Below are 5,975 nucleotides of genomic sequence, written 5' to 3'. Positions count from 1 at the left end.
GTGTCCTTGTTTCCACTCGTCGGCTCTCTACGCATCCGGGCGCAAGGCTGTTTTGTTTTCTCTGACCAAAAAAAAAAAAAAAAAGGAAAAGAAAAGAAAAAAAGAGCGGGAGCCAGAGAGCGAACCGCCGTCTGCATCTTAGGTGTCGAGGGCCCCCTCCTCCTCCAGCAGAAGCCCCTCTGGAATGAACAGCAGCAGGCGTCGAACACCTTGCGAGCTCCAGATTTTAAAACTCGCTGTTAATTCCCGGCGCTGCGTGCTCTGAGCGCCGTCTTCTCCATCCAACCCGCACGGAGAGAGAAGTGGGGGATGAGAGGAAAAGAGTGTCCAGCATCTGGAGGGGGCAGGGCCGCTCAGGAAGTTGGTCTTCCCCACCGAGCTTGGAGAAGACAGAGCGAAGCAGGTTGGCCGAGGCCCCCCACCTCTGCAACCTCCAAGGCCTTTGCCCGGGCCTGTGGCGCCGGGCCCCTGCTCACTGGCGAGCACGGTGTCAGGCGGGCAGCCCTGGGCCTACCCCTGTGGAGGTTTGTAGTTCACGGTATAATTGACTTCTCTTTTGAAGCTCCTTTTTAATTGAAGAAGCTTCGGAACCGGAATTGAGTTCTTCTAACTACTGGGAAATCGAATACTTTATTTTGAGACTACTTATTTTTGAAAAAAAAAAAAAAACCAAAGGCATTTAAGAGCAACCTAAACCAAGCTTTCGCACAGCTAGCTTACAGTAGGGTTGTTAGATAAAATATTGGATGCCCAGTTAAACTTGAATTGTAGATACAAATAGTGTTTTAGTTTAAGTATGTCCCAAGTATTGCATGGGTCACATTTATTCTTTTAAAAATGAAATATCTGGGATATACTAAATTATTTGGTGTTTAACTGAATTCAAATTTAACTGGGCACCCCGCATTTTTATCTCCTGAATCAGCAAGAGGCTACAGTTAATGAATCAAAGTTGGCAAACATGCAACAAGTGGCAAATCACTCCTGGCGGTCTCCTTTCTTTATTGAAAAGAGAAAGAATCGCAAGTTTCTACGATAGTAAAAAACTTTGGCCGGGTGCCGTGGCTCAAGCCTGTAATCCCAGCACTTTGGGAGGCCGAGACGGGCAGATCACGAGGTCAGGAGATCGAGACCATCCTGGCTAACACGGTGAAACCCTGTCTCTACTAAAAAATACAAAAAACTAGCTGGGCGAGGTGGCGGGCGCCTGTGGTCTCAGCTGCTCGGGAGGCTGAGGCAGGAGAATGGCGTGAACCTGGGAGGCGGAGCTTGCAGTGAGCTGATATCTGGCCACTGCACTCCAGCTTGGGCGGCAGAGCGAGACTCCGTCTCAAAAAAAAAAAAACTTCATCACCATTAAAGACTGATTCACCTGTGTTAATTTAGCGTCTGTCTTTCAAAATACAGTTGCCCTAGATGGAGAGTGACACATTAAACTTTAAGTTCATATGGGAAGGTAAATTACCTTACCTGAATGTTTTCCTCCTATTAGCTCGTGCTCCAAGTAAAAGAAACTCGTATTTTTTTGTTTTTGTTTTTTTGTTGTTGTGAAGGGTTTTTGTTTAATAGATCTGAAAAGAATGCCTATACAAAGAATTGACATGAGAAAGCATTGATTCAACACTCATGAGCTAGGTTCTGAAAGGTGTAAAAAATTACCTAAACATTTTTAGAAATTGGAAACTACAACTAAAACTGATAAAAATCCCTATTAACATTTATGAAGAATCTCGGTAAGATTCTTTCCACAATTTTTATTAAACCAGAGAGCCGGCCAGGCGCGGTGGCTCACGCCTGTCAACCCAGCACGCACTTTGGGAGGCATCCCAGCACGCACTTTGGGAGGCCGAGATGGGCGGATCACAAGGTCAGGAGTTCAAGTCCAGCCTGACCAACATGGTGAAACCCTGTCTCTACTAAGAACACAAAAGTTAGCCCGGCATGGTGGAACGCGCCTGTAGTCCCGGCTACTGGGGAGGCTGAGGGAGGAGAATTGCTTGAACCCGGGAGGCAAAGGTTGCAGTGAGCTGAGATCACGCCACTGCACTACAGCCTGGGCGACAGAGCGAGACTATGTCTCAAAAAAAAAACCAGAGAGCCTCATCTGGCGGCTCTTGGGTTCCTCGTCTGCGAAACAGAAGTGAGGGGATTCCCCTGACCTCATGTTGTTAAGTGTTCTATCCATCCCCACTACACCCCAGCTTCTTCATGAAGCAGGTCTCCATCCTTGTAACTTGAAAGGCTGTAAATCATTCTATAGATGTCGGTCTTCTGGTACTGCTCTTCACATTCCCTCTACATACCAGGTCTTCAGCTGCATTCTAGAAACATCATATACTATTGATTGCAAATCTATAATAAGCAATATAAGACAATGACTGACGGGGGAAAATGTTTTTTAAGTTACAAACTCAATCCACTTGTTGCATTTCAAAAGTGCAATACTTTTCTTTATTCATCAGTGAAAGAAGTTAGAAATTAACTTCCTCAAAAATCAGCAACTGGCAAACAAATTTCCTTGAAAGTCACAGTCACACATTTAGTGCATCCCCAAAAAGAACAGGGGGCAAGACAATTTCCACCCACTTTCATGAGTTTCATCAAACACTGAGCCTACTCAAGGGTGGAGAGAAAGGGTGACTTTCAAAAAGGAGTATGTTATTAAATAAGGCATTTACTATATTCTTTCCTAAAAGCACCCCATATAGGGAACATGTTTCTTAAGCTAGATCTAAGAAGTCGAATATGGAATCAATCCACGCTTCTCCTCTTAAGGACTAACCACTGGTTAATGAATCAAAAAAAAAAAAAAGAAAGAAAGAAAGAAAAGAAAAAGGACTAAAAAACAAACCCTATAAACACTCCTCCTCCAAAAAAGAGAAAAAATAAAATCCCACTAAGATGTCCCAGATTACCCTCCAGAGTGGATGCAGGGAGCAGCTTCAACAATTCCGATTAGTCTGTTACAGTCATCACAAGCATGCCTTGCTTTTAAGTAAAAACAAAACTGTTTTTTGAAACAAAAACCAAAAATGAGTACTGATCACTTTTCTAACAATGCACAATTACTCAGAAGTAACTAGTATTGGGAGGGAGAAGGGGGCCATACCTACAATCCCTGTCTCACACGGATGCATGTGGGTTGGTGCAGGGTATTTGTCATTATTGCAGAAATGAATTTTAATGTTTAATCTTTGGTTTGATTTAAACATTGCTTTTAGTATGATGCCTACACCAGCTGTGCAGAAAGGGCTCTGGAGAGATGTTCACAGCAGCATAGGCTTGCAGCTCTTCTTCAGTTCTGGAGGCTCCAGGTCAGCCAATATTGCTTTGTCAAATCCATTCTTTAGGTCTTGCTGTGTGGGTGCAGGACCGTCCATACAGTTGACAGCCTTCAGGTTGTGGGCTGGCTTTTTGGCAGTCTCTGAAGTGATAGGCTTCTGTTTGTTTTTGGTAATTTTCTCAATAATAGACGGATCATCTCAGATCAATTTGGGTCATGACAAGCAAGAAAGGAGCCTTTGGGCAGTGGTGAGTTATCTCAGGCCCTCACTTTTCTTTCATACTTTAAAATGAACATGGAGAGACCACTGAGAAACAGACTAGAAATATATCTGTTGTGGATAACTCTGCAGTTATAATCTGTCATAATCTCCTTGCCCGGCAGTATTAAAAGTCCAGGAGTATATGGCTCTGCACCAATCCTAACTGTGAATGCATAGTTGTCGAAAACAGTCTGTACCTATTAGGATGGAAATTTGTTGTGTAGGATATCAGGAGACATGTTTTACCAACAACTCCACTGACCACAACAATGCACCTAATAGTCTACATTGTTGAAATAGTTTTGTATCCACTGTAAATATTTGAAATTTGATGTTGACCTCAGCTTCTCCAGAAAAGAGTTTTATTAGGAAGAAGGGGACTGGAGAAGAGGAGGAGGAGATGTCCATTTTGCAGCACAGAATCTGGCCACAAAGGTGGGATCAGCAAACTGCTGTGGGAGAAGCTCCGGACACTGCAGACAGAGCGGGTTTACCGGGGAGGCACTGTCCACAAAGTCACTCAGCACACATAGATGTTTCGGGTGCACGACAAACTTTCCCACAGTATATAGGACTCTTGATGAGACAAAACGATTACTCAGTGTGAGCTAGTTCATAAGTATTATATGTCACAGCCTTTTCACATTTGAATCTCTGATCTCGCTTTCAAAAAAAATTTGTAAATAGCTCTATTAAGGTATGATCTACATAACTTTGACTTATTAAAAGTTATTTTTGGCAAATTTACAGAGTTATGCAAACGTCACCACAATCAATTAGAACATTTTCATCACTCTAGAAAGATTCCTCAGGCTCATTTGCATCACTCTCCATTCTTACCTCCAGCCCCAGGCAACTACTAATCTACTTTCCATCTCTCTAGGAAGCAAAGAGCAAGCTGAGCTGGAGATACATTTACTTTGGGTTTAGTGGGATATTTTTGTGTGGTTCACAGTCATTTCCATGTATCGTTAAGATATTGCTAGTCATGCCCATGTAGGAATGGCTTCCAGGAATACTCCTGTTATCCATTGGGCCTCCCACTTTGATTGAATTTTAATGGTAAATAGAGGAGGATATTCCTTTCCCTATTCTGCCTCCAGGTCCTGGACCTCCATTTCTAATAGAGTCATAAAGAACTCTGTACCCAAATGAGAGTACACATTATTTCAAACACATATGGATGATTCACAATGTAATGACCACATGGTAGGCCTCAAAGGGAATCTCAAAAGTGACCTTAAACTTGCTAAGATATAAGCTGTGTTCATGAAATTAAATACAAGAAATTAGAGTTTTCTGCCTGGTTCCTGAAGAGCAAGGAGACTGGTGGTCTCGTTCTTGGGATTCCCTAGCAGCATGGCCCCCAAATGCCAGTCTCCCCTCCTGTTTCAAAAGAAGACACCAAGACCACCTCCTGCTCTGCAACCAGAGGAGACTTCGGCCTCTGTAGGCTTGCTGAAGAAGTACAAAAAAGAACAGCAAGAAGCAATTGAACACATTGATAAATACAAAATGAAATAGACAGACTTAATGAACAAGACATTGAGGAGATTTTGAAAGTAAAACAGAAATATAACAAACTCTGCCAACCATTTTTTTAGAAGAGGTCAGAATTGATCTCCAAAATCCTAAGTTTTGGGGTAACAACGTTTGGCAATCATCCACAAGTGTCTGCACTGGTGGGGAACGAAAACGAAGAGGCATTGCATTATTTGACCAGAGTTGAAGTGACAAAATTTGAAGATATTAAATCAGGTTACAGAGTAGATTTTTATTTTGATGAAAATCCTTACTTTGAAAATAAAGTTCTCTTCAAAGAATTTAATCTGAATGAGAGTTAATCCATCTTCAAAGTCCACTGAAATCAAATGGAAGTCTGGAAAGGATGTGACTAAACATATAAGTCAAATGCAGAATAAAGCCAGCAGGAAGAGGCAGCATGAGGCACCAGAGAGCTTCTTGACCTGCTTTACTGACCATTCTGATGCAGGGGCCGATGACTTAGGAGAGGACATCAAAGGTGATATTTGGCCAAACCCATTACAGTACTACTTGGTTCCCGATATGGATGATGGAGAAGAAGATGATAATGAGGAGGAGGAGGAAGGATTAGAAGACACTGATGACGAAGGGGATGAAGATGAAGGTGAAGATGATGATGATGAAGGGGAGGAAGGACAGGAGGATGAAAGCGATGACTAATAGAACACTGGTGGATTCCAACCTTCCCCCTTTTAAATTTTATCCAGTCCCTCGGGGCAAGTTGTAGTCTGCTTTGTTTTGTTTTTGCCTCTTGTGCTCAGTCGCCTTATTCTTGAGGTCTCCTTTTTCTACACTTATTTGGGGGAAATATCTTGAGCAGAATACAATGAGAAAAGAGTCTTTACCTCTTTCTGTTTGAAATTCATTTTTTTTTTTTTTTTTTTT

At 42.4% G+C, this 5,975-nt stretch overlaps 2 pseudogenes; one reads left to right on the top strand and one right to left on the bottom strand.

Moving 5' to 3' along the window:
* Positions 1-3,266: 3,266 nt before the first annotated feature.
* LOC105514408 lies at positions 3,267-3,834 on the bottom strand (annotated as a pseudogene).
* A 1,046-nt stretch (positions 3,835-4,880) lies between these two features.
* Positions 4,881-5,750, top strand: LOC105514410 (annotated as a pseudogene).
* The last annotated feature ends 225 nt before the right edge of the window (positions 5,751-5,975 follow it).

Source organism: Colobus angolensis, unplaced genomic scaffold (assembly GCF_000951035.1).
Source record: "Colobus angolensis palliatus isolate OR3802 unplaced genomic scaffold, Cang.pa_1.0 Scaffold244, whole genome shotgun sequence".
NCBI classification, from domain to species: Eukaryota; Metazoa; Chordata; class Mammalia; order Primates; family Cercopithecidae; genus Colobus; species Colobus angolensis.
Note: the sequence above shows the minus strand (reverse complement) of the source record. Positions and strands in the feature narration are given on the sequence as shown.